Source organism: Macaca thibetana, chromosome 14, assembly GCF_024542745.1.
Source record: "Macaca thibetana thibetana isolate TM-01 chromosome 14, ASM2454274v1, whole genome shotgun sequence".
NCBI classification, from domain to species: Eukaryota; Metazoa; Chordata; class Mammalia; order Primates; family Cercopithecidae; genus Macaca; species Macaca thibetana.
The window spans coordinates 49,560,645-49,581,342 of record NC_065591.1 but is presented as its reverse complement, the minus strand read 5'-3'; positions in this window follow the sequence as shown (position 1 = coordinate 49,581,342).

The window sequence follows — 20,698 nt, the reverse complement described above, 5'->3', positions numbered from 1 at the left end:
ATTAGGAGATAGGGCCTTTTGGGAGGTGAGTAGATCATGAGTTCTGCCCCTGTGAATGTGATCAGTGTCCTTATTCTTATTAGAGCCCTTATTCAATGACCCCAGGGAGCTCATCTGTCCCTTCCACCATGTGAGGACACAGAAGGAAGGTGCCGTGAGAATTGGAAAGTGGGTCCACGCAAGACACTGAATCTGTCAGCACCTTGACTTCTCAGCTTCCAGAACTGAGATAAATAAATATATGTTATTTATAAGTCACCCAGTATATAATACTTTGTTATAGCAGCCCAGACTGACTCAGACAAACAGTAAGAACAGCTCCTAACATATAGTGGAGACTCAGTAAACATTGTCGAATGAAATCATGAATCTGCTTGGTTCAATTCAAGGACATTGCCTGCTGCCTGTCCTGAGCTAGACTCTGTGTCAGCTGCTGAGGAGACACAGCCCTGAATTTGAAGATCTCAATCTAGAGGGGACGATAGCGTCAGACAGAGTTGTGCCAATCTCAGCTTCACCTTCTGCTACCCGGGCAGCCGAGGAACTCAGCGTCTCTTCCCTACCTATAGAACAAAGAAAATAACACCTGTGTTCAGGGAGGGGGTGAGGAGTTGCGAAGTTTCCTTACTTGTAGAGGGAGGTCACAGGTTCACAGGGACTAGGCTCTTCTTGCCTCAGAAAAATGAATACATACTAGGTGCCCAACCAAGTTCATCTATGCTATTCTGTTTCCCTTCTTTCCACAGCACTCCCTCCAAACCCCCATACTGGGGAAGCACCAAGGCCGGCATGGAGGCTGCTGGCTTCTGCACCCCCTGAGCCTGCTCTGTCCCGGAGCCAGGGCCTGAGCCTCAGATGCCGCCTGTTCCCGAGTGGGCAACAGCCTGGGTGGTAATCAGAGATTCCAGCGGAGCCTTTGATGCCGCAGCCGGCGCGGAGAGCTGGGCACTGTTTGAAGTGCCTTCCTGTGTAATAAGGATTTCTAATTCGCTCGAACCAAAGCAACATTTGCAGTAAAGATCATTTTTGGAATGAAAAATAAATTGTGACTGGAGGGTCTGGGTTTGTTTCAAAAAGGGAGATCACCCACAAGCATCGTGCTCTCTGAGAAGCCACCCGCCCGCGTGTTTTGAGATGGAGAGCACGCCACTCAGAATTTCAAAGTGCTGTTAATTAAGAGCAGTTTATTAAAATGTCAATCTTTTAAACCAAAACAACTCTCTTCCCCTTGCTTGCGAGTGGGCTTCCCAGTCACTCTTCCCAACCCAAATAACCCAGCTTCTCCAGAGCTCCTGAAAAAGTATCTGCCTACATACTCTCCTAAAACCCTGGGGAGAACTGCTCCCAGGAACAGCCCGGCACCTGTCATTCTGCTGAAAGCCACCCTCAAGGAGCCTGCCTTTCAAGAGACAGGATAGCCCAGGCAGTGAGCGCATGGCCTCAGAAGCCAGACTGTCTAGGCTCCAATGCTGGCCCTGCCTCACTAGCATGTAACCTTGAGCAAATAGTTAACCCTTTTGTGCCTCAGTTTCTTCTTCTTTAAAATGGAGTGAGGATAATAGTACAGTCAGTCCTCTGTATCCATGGGCTCCACATCTGTGGGTTCAACCAACCATGAATCTAAAATAATCAGAAAAAAACACTGCATCTGTACTAAACATGTAGACTGTTTTCTCTTTGTCATTATTCCCTAAACATTACAACGTAACAACTTTTTCCATAGTATTTACATTGTATTAGATCTTTTAAGTAATCCAGAGATGGCCGGGCGCGGTGGCTCAAGCCTGTAATCCCAGCACTTTGGGAGGCCGAGACGGGCGGATCACGAGGTCAGGAGATCGAGACCATCCTGGCTAACACGGTGAAACCCCGTCTCTGCTAAAAAATACAAAAAAACTAGCCGGGCGCGGTGGCGGGCGCCTGTAGTCCCAACTACTCGGGAGGCTGAGGCAGGAGAATGGCGTGAACCCGGGAGGCGGAGCTTGCAGTGAGCTGAGATCCGGCCACTGCACTCCAGCCTGGGCGGCAGAGCCAGACTCTGTCTCAAAAAAAAAAAAAAAAATAAAAAAAATAAAAAAAAAAATAAAATAAAATAAGTAATCCAGAGATGACTTAAGGTATATGGGAGGCTGTGCACAGGTTATATGCAAATACTATGCCATTTTGTATCAGGGACTGGAGCATCCATGGATTTTTGTATCTGAGGAAGGTCCTGGGACCAATCCCCACTGGATACCGAGGGATGATTGTAGCTATCTTGTAGGTTGTTGTGAGGATCAAATGAGATAGTGTATGTAACGCACTTTAGGCTGATGCCTAGAACATAGTAAGTGCAAAAGGGGCGTTAGCCCAGTTATTTCCCAATGAGCATTAGCCCGGTTATTTCCCCATGAGCAGGCATTAAATTTCACTTCTATGTGTACAGATCTGTCTCCTTTGAGGCAGGAAATATGCCCCCTTTTCCCTGTTTTGCAACTCCTGCAAATAAGATCTAGCACACAGTAGTTGCACAGTAAATACTTGTCAAATAAATAAACAAGTCAATAACGGAATAAATGTATTCTAATTCCCATGCATGTTTGGAAAACAGGACAAGGTTAGCTGCCCTGCAGGAAGTCACAGTCTAATAACTGCCAAAACAGTACAGGGCTATGTGGTGGCTCCCAGTGATCCCACCTCCTGGGATACACTCCCTTGTGTAATCCTCTCGTCTTGAGTGTGGGCGGGACCTAGGGACAGGCTCCTGTGAATGGAATGCAGTAAAAGTGATGGAATGTCACTTCCATGATTAAGTTATAAAAACTGTGACTTCTCTCCCTCTGGTACCCTCTTCTTTGTCGGCTTACTGGCTTTGATAAAGCAAGCTGGTAAAGAACTGAGGACAGCCTCCAGCCCACAGCTGGCAAGGAACTGAATCCCACCAGCAGCCATGGGAGTGAGCATGGAGTGCTCCTCCCTCAGTTGAGCCTTGAGATGACCACAGCACCAGCCAATACCTTGTTTGCAGCCTGTGAGGGACCCTGAAGCTTAGAATCCAGTAAACTCCACCTGGATCCCTGACCTATAGAAACTGTGAAATCATACATGTATTGTTTCAAGCCACTAAGTTTTGGGGTAATTTGTTCCACAGCAGTAAACAACAAATGCAGGTTCTAAGAGAGCAGAAGAACCTTGGGGTGGGGGGGGGGGAGGGAGAGGCTCCCTCCTGCCTTGTTTGAAATCATCTACCCTATAGCTTGCTTTCTCCATCAGTCACACCAGAGCCATAGGGGACCCCCAGGAAGAAAAGCATTCAACTCAAATAGGCCTGGCTTTGAGACCCAGCTCTGCTGCTCTCTAATGTTTGACTTTGGGAAAGTTCCCCAATCTTTCCAAGGCTCTGCCTTCTCCTGTAAAGGGGGATCACCATACCTGCCTCATGGGTGTGTTGAACAGATTGAGATCATGTATGTGAAAATGCCTGGCAGAGCTTTCCACACCTTTTGGAGTAGAAGCAGCTGGAGAGACCTGCGTCCTCACTCTGATGGTCACCTGAAGCCCTCAGTTGTCCCTCCAATGATTCAACACACAATCTTGGAGCATCCACTATGTGCCAGGCACTGTGCTAAGCATGGGAGAGATGGCAGTAAACAAAACAGCACAGTCCCTGGGCATCCCTCATAGAGCTGACTCTCTAATAGACAGACATCAAACCAGTAAGGGTAAGAGTGAGATGCAACAACAGAAGCCCAAGGGCTCTGGGAGGGCAGAATGTGGGGTGGAAGGTGCGGAGGTGGAGAATGTATGCTGGCATGAGCAGGGGGCTCTCTGAAGAAGTGGCCCTTGAGCTCCCAACTCAAGGGTTAATGGAGTTAGCTGAGTGAAGAAGAAGGCAGAAGGCCCAGGGATAGTGAATAGCAGAGCAAGCATTTATTCAAGAATTATTGACTTAGCATATACTATGTGCCAGACCCTGTTCCAGATACCGAGGGTACAACATTAATCAGAACAGCAAAGTTCCTCCCTCATGAAGCTTACATTTTAGTGGAGGAATTATCTGTTCCAGATATAACAAGAAAGATAATTTAGGAAACTCCAAAAGGGGTGACATTTCAACTGAGACTTCAGTGATGTGAGAAGGCACAAAGCATTTGAAGCTCTGGGGGAACAGTATTCCCTGCAGGGGATACAGCAAGTGGAATGGTCCCAAAGCAAAAATGGCACAGCTGCTAGAACCAACAAGAGGGCTAGTGGGCTGCAGTGGAGAAAACAAGGGGGAAATGGTCAGAAATAAGGGCAGTGAGGTGGACAGGGTGATCCTACAGCATTGTCCAGAACATGGAGAGGAGTTTGGGCTTTTTATTCTAGGGCCAACAGGAGCTGCTAAAGGTTCATGAGCAATGGGTTTGAGTTCTGAAAACAGACCTCTTGGAGAATGAGTGGGGCAAGGGTGAGATGAGGGCAAGTGGCCAGGGAGGAAGCTGTTGTAGGATTACTGGTGTGAGAGGGACAAGTGGCAGTAGTGGGGATGAAGAGGAGGACTGGAGGAGGGTCCCCGCCCTAGATTTCACCCTGGATCTTCCTGACAGGACTGTTTCCTCCTCCATCACAGACCTTCCATCAAAAGCCTTTACATAATGAATAGTAGCACATGCTCTGGAGACAACTGCGAGGGTACAAATGCCGGCTCTACCACTTAATAGCTGTGCAGCCTTGAGCAAGTCTCTCAACCTTTTTGTGTTTCAGGTCCCTCAACAATTAAATGGGCCTAGAAGGTGGATTTCACAGGGCTGTCATGCAGATCAAATGAGTTCAAGTGCTGAAGCCCTGACACACATGCATGCTTGCAGTGTTAGTGTTTACAGGATTCTAGAGCCCGCAGGCTGTGTGCCACAGGTTTCTGTGACCTCCTCGTCATCAAACTTCAAATCCCCAGGGTCTAGAAAAACAAGTGACAAATGATGTGTCCCTACTCAGTCTGGGCTGACTTAACAGGTCCCCCAAGGAACCCATGGATTTCTCACGTGCCCCAGCCTGCACTAGGTCCAATGCACCAGCACGCAGGTGTGCTCTACAGCTTCTCCCAGAGCACGCTGAAAGCAGATGGGCCAGGTGTGTCAGGAAGTACTAGCAGTTCCAGGCCCATCTTCCCAGCAAGCCTGTCCTGGGTACGGAGTCTAGGGAGGGCTGAGACTGCCTCCGCTTAATCACTGATGCATCCTAACACCCACTCCGTGCTCAATTGCTCCTCCCTAAACAATTTAATGAATAAATACAGTCATGGGCCCTGCAGTGATGTTCTAGTCAACAACTGACCTCATATATGATGGGGTCCCATTAGATTATAATACCGTATTTTTACCGTACATTTTCTGTGTCTGGATATGTTTAAATGCGCAAATGCCATTTTGTCACAATTGCCTACAGTATTCAGTATAGTAACATGTGGTACAGGTTTGTAGCCTAGAAGCATTAGGCTATACCAGGATAGCCTAGGTGTGTAGTAGGCTATACCATCTAGGTTTGTTAAGTTCCCTCTGTGATGTTCACATGACAACAACATCGCCTAACAATGCATTTCTCAGAACTTATCCCTGTCATTAAGTGATCCATGACTGTACACAAATGAATGAAGGAACGAAGGAATGAATGTGTCTTCAACAACATTCATTGGTTGTTGAAGACAACATGGGTAACAAACATGGGTTTCTTAAGGGCATTCATTCATTCATTCAACAGATATTGTTGTATGTGGATCTTCTGCATGTGCTCCTCCAGATCCCACCTCTCTTCACTCTGTGAAGCAGGCTGTCTCTCATGGACTGTGGTACTCAGGCCCCCTCGCCCTTTGGCTGCAGGAGACCAGAGGGTGAGAGCACAGACTCCAACCTTGAGGGGCTTCAACGTGGCCATGTCCCTGCTCCTTCCAACAGCATTCTGGTAACTACTCTCACCCACATTGGTAGTTGGGGGATGCTTCATACCCCTTGGTGGTTTCCCTTAACCATGCACAACCCCACTGCGAATTAACCCCCATATAGCCTGTCTTCTGAGTGCTCTCCTTGGGAGAAGCTCTTACTGCCAAGATTGCACAATTCACATTCAAGAGAACTGGTGCCCAAGGTTTCCCGTGCCCCCAGGCAGCCCCAGGTTGTGGAGAAGCCCTCCACCCCGAGGGACCCTAGTCTGTGCAGCCTGAGGCCTGCCCTCCTCCTCAGGCCCCTGCCCCAGGGTCTCATTGGCTGACCACAGACCAGACCAGGCCTCTGTGGAGGGAAGGGCAGGAGCGGGTGGGAGGGCCAGCAGAGGGCAGCCCTGCTCGTGCCCTGGGGAGCCTGTCCCTGGGGAGTCTCTCTCCCTTTGGTGATTGTTTCCCAGGCTCCCTGGAGCCAGAGGAGGATGGAATGTTCTTATCGCTCTCCAGAGGGAAGGCTTTCTTCTTCCTTCACAAAAATGTTAAGCTTCATAATCCGATAGGGAACCTGGACAGGCTGCAGCTGGAGGCCTGGGTCCCACTTCTGGGAACTGCGAGGAGAGGAAGAAAAATAGGAGTGGGGAGGGAGGAAACAAGTCCCCCCGAGCAGGGCCAGGGAAGGGAGAAGAGGATGAGGACAGGGGATAGGCAGACCTTCCACAAAATGAAAGGGAAACCTTGGAGATGGTCCCCAGACCCCAAGACTGCAAGATCTCCCTTCCCCACAACCCACTTCATTCCACCCTGTGAAGGAGGAGGAGCCCAATCTCAAGGTTGAAGGTTGCTGGCCTGTTCGCACACCTCTGTGGACAGCAAGTTCACTCTCAGGGCGTCTTGTTCTGTCCCTTGAAGGAAGCTGTGAGTCTGAAAATGTCCCTCACAGAGCTGAAAGCATAAGTTGCTCCCACCTTTTCAAGACAGAGGCCTGCATCAGACAGGACAAGACAGGTCACCTCGGTGGGGCCTCCCTCCTCAGAAAGTCTGAGTTTCTTGAGGTTAGAACACTGCCATTTCCTGCAAACAGGTCTACTTCCTGAAGTGGGTTGAGTGGGACACTCCCTGAGACTCAGAAATGCTGCTAGAGCCAGAGTTTAAGTGACGAGGTGACATGCACCATTCAGTTGGCCATTTATTCAGCAAATATATTTTCAGTGTATCCTGGGGAAGAAACCGGTGAGGCACCAACTGATAAGCAGTTGCTGATCCCCTACCTCCCAGCTTGCCCCAGGGCCTGTGAAACCCCCCAGCTTGGCCTCTGGAACTGTCAATGCCATGGGGACCTTATGCTCTGGGAGGCCAACAGGCCTGGCCATTTCTTGGGGCTCCCCCAGGAGGACAGCCCCACTCTTACCCTGTGCCAGGTCAGTAGGGTAGAGAGAGAAGGGGTGATAGAGTGTATTAGTCTTATTAGTCTTTTCTCGTGCTGCTACTAAAGATATAGCTGAGACTGGGTGATTTATAAAGAAAAAGAGGTTTAATGGACTCACAGTTCCACATGGTTGGGGAGGCCTCACAATCATGGCAGAAGGCAAAGGAAGAACAAAGGGACGTCTTACATGGCAGTAGGCAAGAGAGCTTGGGCAGGGGAACTCCTATTTATGAAACCATCGGATCTTGTGAGACTTATTCATTACCACGAGAACAGTATGGAGGAAATTGCCCCTCTGATTCAATTATCTCCACCTCACCCCACCCTTGACACATGGGGATCGTTACAATTCAAGGTGAGATTTGGGTGGGGAAACAGTCAAACCACACCATGGAGGGACTCAGGGCCAGGGTCCTCCGAGCTGAGCCAGTGCGCCTCTTCTTCACCTCCTTCCACAGGGCTGACCACAGCTGGAAATGCTTGGTCCTGCTAGCTGCTGGACCCCAAGAACAATTGTGCTAAACAGACAAGAGCTACTGTTCAGGTCCACCTTCCAGTTCTGTGCCTGACTGCTCAGTCTTGGCTAACATTCCTCCTGTGATGGGGAGCTCACTTCCTCCTAGGCAGCCCATCCAAAAGTTGGACATTCTATTAGGTAGTCCATTTCGTTTTAACCAAAATCAGGTATAAAATAATGCAGACGCAGACTGTCATGTAAACTGGCTTTTAAAAATCAACACCATATTGTGTATACCTTTCCCTGTATGGAGATATATATATATATATATATAGTGTGTGTGTGTGTGTGTGTGTGTATACCTTTATATATATGGAGATTGAATAAATTTAACAATGATCATCTAAGAAGTAAGGTTCCATGTTAGAGGACTCTATACTTTCTAATTTACAGATTTATACATTGCTTGAATTTTATAGACTATCCATTACTTTTATAATAAAAAGGACATTTATATCCCAAAATTAAAAATAATATGTTGTTTAAAAGAAGGTCCTGGGTGCTATGGAGTAGTGGGATAACTTGAGGAAAAGACACTGTTAATAGAAGTGGGAGATGGGTGGGTGTGAGACAGCACGTGCCTGACATGCCTCAAGGCCATGCTTCCCAGAAGAGGGGTGACTCATTCCCAGCCAGAGCACCAACTCTCCTAACCTAGGCCAGGTTGATGGAAGGATCCATCCTGCCTATAGGGCACTGCCCAGGGGGCAGGTTCAAAGTCAAGCTAAAGCGCTTCTGGACATTCTGCATGTGACACTAGTCTGTGTTATCTTTGGGAAAGATGAATGTTCACCTGGGCCAGATGTGCTGCTGTCACTGCAAACTAGGGAGGAGCCAGCTGCAGGCAGCTCAGCAGACCCTGAGGGGCACCCCCTCTGCCTCTGCTCACAGGACAGGCTTTGTGGCCACCCGTGGGATCAAGCGGATGAGAGCTTTCCTTGAATCTGCTCAAAGTTTAAAGGTGCTCAAATTCTCAAAATTTAAAAATAATAATGTAGGACCATAGCAGGGAGGCTGGAGATCAGACTTAAGGGTGGGAAAGAGAATGACCTCCAGGGTCAAGGAGGTAAGAACACCTGACTGCAGGTCTCAACAGAGAGAGAGGCGGGGAAATGAGAGGATGCCGAGGCAGGAGGGGAAAGGGGGCATCTCGGTATGCTGGGCTTATCTATCCCTGCCTTTGGGAGAGCAGCGTATAGATATGCTGCTCTTTTGAGAAGGCTCTGCACACCTCTACAGTGGTCATTTGTCACCTTTGAACATCCCCCCGTGTTTATGGAATTCCCCACTCAGAGCCCTAGTCAGAGGCAGAGATCATCTCTTTCTATGGCAGCCAGACCTCCACTTTCCCAGCCTTCTCGCAGTCAAAACTCAAGCCCGTGACCATGCTCTGATCACCAGGATCACCCACATCAAACGGAATCAAAAGCAAAGGATGCAACCAAGCAGACGTCTCCTGGACCCCATTCCAGTGAGGGCGGCAGTAGCCACCACACTCAAGTTCCAGAAGAGCCAGGGCTAATGTTCCGGGGCCAGTCGGGATGTGGAGCAGGGAGAGCACTTAGGTTGTCACTGACTGCAGTGTCAGGGCCTACAGTGAAGGCCTAGGTGCTCTCCCTGGACTGGTCAGTTCTGCAAGGTGATTTTGGATGTTGTTCTTCACTGTGGGCCTCCAGGCCAGGTCCTCTGGTCCTCTAGAGATTCTACAAGTTTCTCAAAATCCTTTTAATAAATCTTTAGTTCACCTAAATTAGCCAGCTTTGGTTTTCGTGGTTTCCAAGGCAGAAGCCGGGCCTGAATTGGAGGCCTGCTTGGTCAGAGGAAGGTAAGGAAGACAGGAGGGTCTCAAGAACAGACAGTAATGGCTCCAAGCTTCCCATGGACCCACTGCCCCATGGAGAACAAAGAACTGTCGGTGGGTTATCAACAACAATAGAGAAGACCCCTCTTCCAACTCCACTCCTTCCTCTGTTCAAGAAACAATAAAACTCATTCCTGAGCTGCATCAGTGGACGGCACAGACCCCCCAGGTTGTGCAGGCCCAGGGTAAGCTAAGTTCCTCATGGCATCTCGTCCTGGGTCTGAGCTGCTCGCATCAATGCTGCCTTGCTGTGCAACCCCACGGTGCGCATTCCTAGTGCATTCTATGAGAATCGTGCCTTACCTCCAGGCGCCATGGTTCCATTGAACTCAGTATGGAATAGGCTCTGGAGTTGCACAAGACAGTGGCCCTGGCTGTCAGGGGCAGTAGAGAAATGAGTTCTGAGTTAAGATCCATAGACCTCTGCGAAGCACATACTAGCTAGGAGTAAGTATGGAAGGACTTTGCTGTAATCAGAAGGTTCCTGCACTCCCATAGCCTCTGGCCTTTCAGCATCCACATCTCTGGGTCCTGTCCCAGATGTCACAACCCCAGAGCCTCCCTGACGCCCTTGGCCTGAGCATCCACTCTTCACACATACCCTTCCCTGAAAGCTTCCTCCATCATTGCAATGTCTGCCTGACAGCCTATTTCAAGGCAAGTGTTGGAGGGGCTAAGGGAGGCTGAATTGTGTGTGTGAGCCCACCCATGCTGGGGAGCACAAGCTCTATCTCTCTGGCGGTTGGCTGGGCCCTGAGATGTGATCAGCAGCTCCTCCCACTTGCTCTGTGGGAGCCAACACAAACAGAGCCACAGAGCCGCCCCCAGGCTGGCCGCCCAGAAGGCCCACACCTCCGTCCCACCCTCTTGGGCAGCAACTCCTGCAACCAGGAGCCAGGTATCAAGCTTCAGCTGGCTGGACTCCCGGCAGCGCCTGCTGGCCTGCGCTGGGCCTGCAGCCCAACCTGCCCACAGGCGCTGGCCACAGCCTGGGCAGCGGGGCTCAGAGCTCAGCCTGTTAGCACCCACCAACCACCTCCCTCCTCTGGCCCCGGGAGCTGGCTGGCTTGGCAGTGGAGCAGGGTGAGTGGATGGGGGTGCCCTGACTCACTAAGCTCCCCAAGACCTCCAAGTTTGCTCCAGGACCCCTTCCATGAGGTAACATGATACCCAAACACTCAGGCCAGAAACAGAACGTTTTGAACAATTTGAGGGGAAAAAATTATTCGGACCAATTTTAAGACATCTGAGAGCTCAAGGGGAAAATCGCAGCCACCTCTTCAGGCACTATTGTGTGACCGCGCCAAACCCAAACGGCTTGGACTGAAGTAGCACGAAGGCTGAGACTCCCTGCATCCCTCCAGCAGAGGACTGGCCTGACGCCTGCATCTGGTGCTCTGGTCCTCTGGGCCACTGGGCACATTCTCTCCTCTGTGACTACACACAACCGACTTATTTTCTGGACTCCCATTGTGTGTGCTTGATGCTCAGAGGTACCACCCACCAGCTAGAGCCATCTCCTTGTCCCTTAAACTCAGCCCAGACACTGCTTCCTCTTAAAACTTCCTTGGCCCCCTAAGACACCTTGCTGACACATTAATGATGCCTTGCTGACACATTAATGGTGCCACGTGGTCCCTAGGACTACCCTTCTCTGGGCCCCTACCAGCCACTGAGCTCTGAGCAGGAGCTTGAAATACGCCCCCTGGGTTAGAGCACCATCATCTTAGGAGGTGGGCGGAGTCACTCATATCACAGATGGGAACACTGAGGCTCAAAGAGTTTAAGTAATTTATCTAAAGTCACAGCTAGTGGGGCCTGGAGCTGGAATTTAGAACTGGGCAGTAAAGAGCCAGGGGCTATGCTGTTAACCCTTTCATAATACTCCCCTGAAGGGGAGCAGAGAGGGAGCCACCAGCCCTGCTTGGGGAGAGAGAAGAGTGAGGAAAAGCAGAACAAGCAGAATGGAAACGTTAACAGTGAAAGCAGTAATGAAAGGAGGAAAGGACAGTGTCCAGGCAAACAGGCAGGGAAGAGCACTCCAAGGGGAAGCAGAGACCGTAAAGGCCAAGAGGAAGGAGAAATGGCAGCCCTCTGCTGCTCTGGGCTGCTGCACATCCGGCAGGAGGAGAAGGAAATGGGGGACAAGGCTGGAGAGGCAGGTCGGACTCCGGCAGCACCTCCGACCCACAGCCCCTCCACACACACACACAGACACACACACACAAAACCACACTCACACACATACACATGTCACACCGGCCCTACACACAAGCGTGCACACCCCCCCACACACACACCTGGCCCTCCACACACACACACATCTCACACACACCTGGCCCTCTACACACACATATCACACTCACACACATACACACATCACACTCGGCCCTACACGTGTGTGCACACACACCACACACACATTCACACACAGGCCCTACACACACACACACTTCACACACTGCCCTATACACCTAGCCTACCAAACACACACATCCCACACCTGGCCCTCCACACACACATGCACGCATACACACACACACACCCCACACCTGGTCCTACACACACACACACCACACCAGGCCTTCCACACACACACCATGCACACACATACACACACTACACTTGGCTCTATACACAAGCATGCACACACACACACACATACCACACAGACACATACCACACCTGGCCCTAGATACACACGACAGACATACACATCACACTTGGCCCTACACACAAGTGTACACACACACACATACCACACACCTGGCCCTCCACACACACACACCCCACACACCCCCCACACCTGGCCCTCCACACACACACACACATATCACACTCATACAGATACATCAGTCGGCCCTCCACACACACACACATACATATCACACTCATACAGATACATCAGTCGGCCCTCCACACACACACACACACCCGGCCCTATACACACATGCATGCACACACATACACACACCACACACACACTACACCACGTACACACCTGGCCCTCCACACACACACAATCACACACATACAGACATATATACACAACACCCATCACACTTGGCTCTACACACACAAACACACCACACACCTGGCCCTACACACACATACACACACAAAAACACACATCACACTAGGCCTTACACACACACACACACACCCCCCACACACACCTGGCCCACCACACACACACTCATACAAACACATACATCATATTTGGCCCTACACACACACCCCACACACACACCAGGCCCCCTCCACACACACACACACAACACACCACATACACACACACCAGCCAGCCCTAGGGGCTCGGCCCTTGTTCTCTGGGTGAGGAGAAGCCATAGCGGGGATCCATGAGGGGAGGTGGAAAGCTCAGATCTGACTGGAGACCCATCCCTCCCTCAACAACCCCTGTGGAACCCATTCTGGGCCAGTCATGGGAGCCATGTTAGCACTGCTGAGGCCAGCGCAGATACAAAAGACACGTCTGGGAGGCATTCAAGAGGCATACTTTTTAAAGTATATTGTTGTCTGGTTTCTATGGCATTTGATCATATTCAAGTGGAAGAAAAATCTTTGGTTTGATTTTTTCCCCTTTAAAAAGTGTTATTCATGCTTATAACAAAAACAATTTTTTAAACAACTAAAAGTATATGAAGTAAAAAAGAGAAAGTCACCTTCCTCTCCTCCCCAATCTACTCCTCTGCCCAGAGGTCATCACTGCCATGAATTTGGTCCTTCCTGAACCTTCTATTTGCACAAAGGTATGTGGCTATGCATATGTAGAGGGTGTTTTTCTTAAGAGTTATACAGACTCTGTATCTTGCTTTTTTCTCAGTAATAATGGTGAGCATCATTATTCAACCATTCAATAAATATTTGTTCGGATCCCACTGCGCAGACAGGGAAGTCAGGTTCCTGCCATCACGATTTCCACAGACCCGGGTGGGGGAGACCGGCAATGGGAAGGAAGTCATTGAATAATTACAGATTGTGATTAGGGCTGTGATGGTGCAGTGTGAGACAGTAATGGGTGCACTGATTTCAGACAGGGGTGAGGGGAGTCCTCTTTCAAAGGAGACATTTAAGCTGAGACTGAAAACATAAGAGCCAGAAGAAAAGCATGTGAGATGGAGGGACAGCCTGCACCAAGGCCCTGCACAGAGCAGGGAACAGGCAGGAGCTCAGCAGGCTTAGGCCTGTAGGGAGCCCAGTGCCACAGGGGCTTGGTGGTCTAGGACAAGAGAGGCAGGTGATGAGGCTGGGAGATGGGAAAGGTCTGTCGACCAAGGTAATGAACTTGCACCTTGTTCTAAGAACAGTGAGAGAGTTTTAGGCAGGAGAATGATATTATTTGGCTTGTGTTTATAAAAGATACTGCTGTCTGCTGCTCAGAGAAGGAATTACAGGGAAACAAGAATGGAAGCAGGCAGACTACTTAGAGACAGGATTGGCAAAGTAACACCTCCCCAGAGATATCCACATTTTAATCTCCAGATCTGTGAATGTGTTAGGTTATGTGGCAAAGGAGATATAAGATGGAATAAGGGGGATGAAGATAAAATTGAGGTTGCTAGTCAGCTGACTTTAAAATAGAGACATTGTCCTGGATTACCCAGACAGGCCCAGTATAATCACAAGGAATCCAGAGAATGGAAGCGAGAAGCAGAAGAGGAGGTCGGAGTGATGCCAGATGAAAAGGACTGGACGAGCATTGCTGGCTTTGAAGAGGAACGAAGGAGACCACGAGCCGAGAAATGCAGGAAGCCTCTAGAAATTGGAAAAGGTAAGGAAATTGAATCCTCTCTGGATCCTCCAGAAAGGAATGTAGCCCTGCTGACAGCTTGATTTTAGCCCAGAGAGACCCCTTTCAGACTTCTGAGCTATTGAACTATAAGATAATAAATTTTGTGTTATTTTAAGCCTCTAAGTTTTGGGATTTGTAACAGCAGCAAATAGAAGACTAATTCAGGAGGCTAATGCAGGAGACTGAGTGAGAGGTGCGGGGGCTTGGACCAGGAAGGTGAGAAAGAAGTAGAGAAATAAATTTGTATACTTACAATGACAAAGGGAGAGAGACTCATGGGCGGGAGGAGACTTGGGGATCAATTGGACACAGATGTTGAGGGAGAGGGAGTCCTGAGTGTCCTGAGGTTTGGGGATAGACAAGTGCATGATGGTGGTACTTGACTATGCCGGCCCAGTGAGGGCAGGAACTCTGTGTCATTTGCAGCACTCATCCAAATGCTGGAACACAGCCAGTTCTCAATAAATATCTATCTCATGAATTGATTAAATAAAAGAGAGAATCTAGAAAACCCAAGGTTGCGGAAAAGCAGCGAGTTCAAAGCTCAGCACTACCTCTCCCAAGCAGCTGTGGCCCAACACAGCCATCAGTAGGGTAGGAAAGATGAGGCCACCAGGGAGGAGCTCTTTGGCCGTACCTGTGCTTGTGGGGCTGCGCTCAGAGAGAGTATGGCCAGCTTCAGGGTCCCCAAGGCAGGCAAGGCAGACAGGAGGCGGCTCAATGCTGACATTACCCACTAATAGGAGGTCCTTATCACCCAGGATGGAGCCGGGTGCTCTACTTAATTCAGGGGAAAGCTCCTCTCCGGGAAACAGGTACCAATTTGCAGCAATCACAATAAGAAACATGCTCTCTCTGGCTGATGCAAGCCAACAAGGTAATAGGGCATTGTGCTGTGGGGAGAGATCAAAAGGATTTTTTTTCCAGGCCCACGGTGGGCACTTAATCCATCTTTTGCTCTCTCTCTCTCCCTCCATTACAGCCGTGGATGTACTATTTACAGGACCTACATTAGCTGCCTTTTCAGATATCGCACTTCCTCAAAACCACTTCAGAAGGAAAGTGAATTAGAAATGAATTTGAGACATATACAGCGGCTTTCACTGCCTCCTCCCGGCTCCTGGCCAGCAGCCTGCGGAGCTGGAATCCACACCCTCCCAGCACTGGGTGACACCATCCGCCAAAGACTGTGGACACACTGGCTCCGCCCATGGGGCTGGTGTGGAGCCCTGAGGCCGCGGGTGAGTGCAGGGCAAAGTGTGGGCAAGGAATTAGAGCAGGAAAGGCTCACCCTGGGCAGAGGCAGAGGTCGGAAGTGCGGCTCAAAGAACCAGATCCCGGGAGGTGGTCATTTTGTACAGCCCTCTGCCTTCTGTAAGGCCCCCATCAGGGACAGAGGCCCAGGCTCCCAAATGAGCCATCCCACTTTCACCCGACCAGGTCGCCTCCCTCCTGCCATGGCCCCTCCCTGACTTCCTGGGGGCCCAGGCCCTATGACTAGTTCCGGAAGTTGCCTGGCGCCATGTTGGTGGAGCACCAGGGCTGCTTGTGCTCCCGCCCCTCTTCCTCTTTGGCGCTCTCTCTCTCTTTCTCCAGACGCTTTGAGGAATTCAACAACCCCTCCCCTACACACAGGCTTCTTTCAGGTGTGAAATTCCATGAAGGGCAGAGGGAAGGCAGGCATGTGGGAGTTTTCTGTCCCTTGAGTAGGAGAAAGTTTCAGCACAGGAGAACGTGCGGTCAGAAATCCCCTAGCTTGGGCTTCTCCTTGTATAGAGGAGAAAAATTGTGAATGAAGAGACGCCTACAATTCCTAAAACTAGGGCTAGAACCTGACATTTCTAACCCACAACCAAATGCTTTTGCCTGTGTTTAATGAGTTTAAATCAAAGTGGTACAACTAGAAAGAAACTTGGACTTGAACTAGGCTGATATTTTGGACCTGAAGTTGGAGCCATGGAAGGAAGAAGGGAATCTGCTCCCACTCCAGCTCCCTTTAATCGTCTTCTTTGTTGGGATTTCCCCTAAAAGTCTGGAAGTGAATGAACTATTTCAAGAAGGGGAGATGCTAAAGGCACACCCCAGGCCATAAGCCTCCTTCTCCACCACTGGGTTGATGTCTGTGGCAGGCAGGCTCTATAAAGGCCCTCAGTGATCACTACCTCCTGGAATCCGTGCCCTTGTAATCCCCTCCCCTCACCCAGTGTGGGCTGGACCTAGAGACTCACTTCTAACAAATGTAATATGGCAAAAATGACGGACTGTCACTCCAAGATTAGGTTACCCAAAGATTCTACTTCTGTCTTGCTCATCCTGTCTGTCTCACTTGATCTCACTCTCTCCACCTCTCCCTCTGAGGGAAGCCAGATGCCATGTTGCAAGATTTCCTCTGGAGAGGCCCTCTTGGCAAGGAACTGATGTCTCTGGCCAGCAGTCAGCGAGGACCTAAGATCTGTCAACAGTCATGTTAGTGAGCTCTGAGGCAGATTCCCCAGAGTCAGGTTGATGATGACTGCAGCCCTGGCTGATACCTCGACAGCATCCTTGTGAGAGACCTCAAAACCTTGGGAAGACACGGCTAAGCTGTACCTGGCTTCCTGACCCACAGAAACTGTGTGATGATAATACATGCTTGGGGTAATTTGTCACATTGCAGTAGGTAACGAATATAGGCCTTTCTGGAAGGGTGTTTTTCATGAACAGGGACAGCCATGAAATTGCCACACTCTGGTGTTAGACTCATGTCTGGAGACCCAGGGTCCATTTTTGGCTCTGCCATTAATTCACTTTGGCCTTGGTCAAGACCTTAAACATTTATGGGACTTAGTTTCTCCCAATGCTCAACTAGGGAGGACTTCATGATAGCTCCAATTGTATATGACTGGAGAACTAGGAAAGGGAAGTTTCCATGCCTGAGATGACTGCTGACAGTCCTGAGAAAGGAGATAAAAGGGCAGATGCCTGATGGGCCCTGACCATCCCTTTTGCTCTTTTCTCCAGTCCTGAACCCCATGGCATGAGGCATGGCCTCAGTCTTCTGTGACATCCTCTGACCTCAGAGGCCCTGGGTCTCAAGACCTGGCAGGATGAGACTCAAGACACTGGCGGCTTCCTTGGGAGGAAGAGAACTGCCTTCCCTGCCCCACAGACTCTGTGCCCAGCATGTACCCTGCCTTCTGCCCCAAGGAAACCTTAACTGGTCTCCTCCAGCTTTCTGTCCTCTCAAGGTCCCACAGGGACTCCTAGCTCAACCCTCCACCCCAGGTGGAAAACCCCCTCAGGGGACCTGAGTGCCCAGAGGACGTTTCAGAGGCAAACACCCACCTCTTCCTCTCCACAGACTTCTAGCAGCAGCACAGGCCCCTGCAGAGTGACAGGGCCCCCAGGCCTTCCCCTCTGTAGCCCAGGTGAAGGGCAGGTGCTCTTCCCTCCACACCAGGCCTAGGATGGTCCCCGAGATTCCACTTCCCTCTCTTAAGCAGCGGGAAAGCCTGGGAAAAGACAGGCAGCCTCACCACTCCTAGGGGGATAAAAACAAGCCCAAATAAGGGTCCATTTATACCAACATTCCTTCAGGCTGCAAGGGAATGCCAGACCAGGGCAGTCTCCCCGCTGTGGCCTCCCCCTTACTGGGGCCAGGCCAGGCCTGAGTCTCTAGGCCGAGAAACGCCGTCTTGTGCCCCAGCAGGCAGGACTGTGGTGAGCAAACTCTGTCCTCTTTGAGTGTGCTCCTTCCTCTCACTGAGTCTCCTGGGAACTTCCCCTGAAGGCCAGCACGAGTTAGGGGTCCCTCAGGCGTTCCTGAAGCCCTGACAGGCAGTGTCAGTAGCTTCTGTGATCACTGCAGAGGGCTCCTACCACGTTTTATGCTCTGACTGCCTCAGCCACCCTCCTCTTTCTCTCACAAGCTATCCAGTCCTCCTAACTCAGGATTTCTCAACCTCAGCACCTCTGACATTTTGGGCTGGTCAGTCCTTTGTTGTGGGAGCTGCCCTGTACGTTACAGAATGTAGAGGAGCATCCCTGGCCTCTACCCACTAGATGTCAGTAGCACACCCCCACCCCACTGATTATAACACCCAAAATATCTCCAGATATGCCAAATACCACCCTCAGTGGAAAGCCACTGCCCTAAATTTAAAGGGCACTGATCAAGTGTTCCAGCTGCAGGGCTTTGTGAGAAGAAAGGCAAGTGGCAGAGAGGAAGGGATCCTCACTGGACCCATGGCCACAAAAGTGTGTACTCCTAGCTCTCTCCCTGTCTCTGTCCCTCCTTCTCTCTCTCTCTCTGTCTCTCTCTCTCTCTCATACACACACACACACACACACGAAAACTTGAAAGGCTGGTATGTGTGTCTCTGCTGTATGAATGAAGACCAGGAGAAGATTAAGTGGCTTGCTCCAAACCACACAGTTAGGCAGAGGCAGAGTTGGGACCCAGGCTAGGCCCATAGGCCCTGACCCATGCTGTGCACTATGTTGCAGTCCCCCTTCTACAGATGAGAAACTCATGGCCCTTGGACTCTTCTGGAGCCTAAGAAGAGACTGCATCTCCCTTGCTGGTCATGTTCCCCAGGGGTGTTGGCATCTGCCCCCTACATCTAGTGCCAGGCCTCCAGCATTCTCCAAGTCTGGGTTTCCTGAACCCCCTTGAGTTGTACCTTCCAGTTGCTGAATTGTCCTGATCTTGGGTGATCGATTTGCATACCGTATCGATCTCAAGGGCTGTGTAATATGTTTGATTTGTGGCACTTTGCATAATTTTCTGATTAAGTTACTTATTTAACCTATTGACCTTTTCTCTTAATTAGAGTATCTGGGTACTGCAAATGTTGAGTAGTAATCAAGTTTCTCATTTCCCTGAGTGGAATTGCGTCCCTGCCACTTCCCTGCTTCTTCATGATGCTGGCTTCCTTTGGAGTGGGGCACATTGAGCCAGTTGGCCCCCACCCTCCTCGAGAGGAGGAAGAGGGGTGCAAGTGGGGCCAGGTCTTTTCTGGTCCCTGCTGTTCAGAAGTTCAGGACCAGGCTAAGACAAGGGATAGGATTGGTTAGAATAAGTACAGTAGTTCTGTCTTATCTCCAGTTTTGCTATCCAAGGTCTCAGTTATCCATGGTCAACCATGGTCTGAAAATAGGTGAGTACAATACAATAAGAATTTTAAGGGAGACAGAGAGCATAGTCATATAATTGTATTATAGTATATTATTATAATTTTTCTATTGTATTACTAGTTATTGTTCATTTCTAACTGGTCCTAATTTAGAAATTAAACTTCATCATAGGTATGTATGTATGTGTGCAAAAAAAAATAAAACAGATGCTCCTCTACTTAAGATGAAGTTATGGTTATCTACTGACTGTATATCACTTTCACACTATGATAAATTTGAAAAATCCTAAGTTGAACCATTGTAAGTTGGGGACAATCTCTATATACATACAGGGTTTGGAACTGTCCTCGTTTTCAAGCATCCACTGCGGTCTTGGAACACAACATCCGAGGATAAAGGAGGACTGCCGTATTGACAGTTGAGTGGATGAATCAAGAGAGGGGTGTGGCCCAGAAGTTTGGACACTGTAACAGTTAGCTATGGTTTGTAACAAACCACCCCAAAATGTAGTGACATAAAACAACATCCATCTATTATTTCTTATCAAGCTATGGGTTGGCTAGACATTTTTGAAGATCTGGGTCAGATCTTCAACCTATTGGGATGATTTGGGCTGAGTTCATGTGTGCATCTGCAGTGAGTTAGTGATTTGCAGGGGCCTGACTGGTCTGTCCCTCAGCTGGGATGACTGTGGTCTACTCTTCCTGTCTCTCATGTCCCTCCAGCAGGTTAATGTGGGCATGTTCTCATCAGACTATAAAAGAGCAAGGAGCAAGGTGGCAGGAGAGCAAGCCATAGTGCACAGAGCTTCTGTAGGCATCACATTTATTCCCATACCATTGGCCAAAGCAGGTGACCTACAATCAAGGGGTATGGCAGAGCACCTTGCCCACAAAAGGAGTAAAGAAACAGGTCTGGCAAGCCTTTCTCTGTGTGCCTCAGCATAAGAGGGACCCTAATTAAGTGTTGAGAGTCTTGACACAAGTGCACAACACAGGTGAGCCTCTTGCTCCACCCATCTGAGCACCCACCCCCAAACTCTAAAGCTGAATATTGTCAGCTTAGGCTAC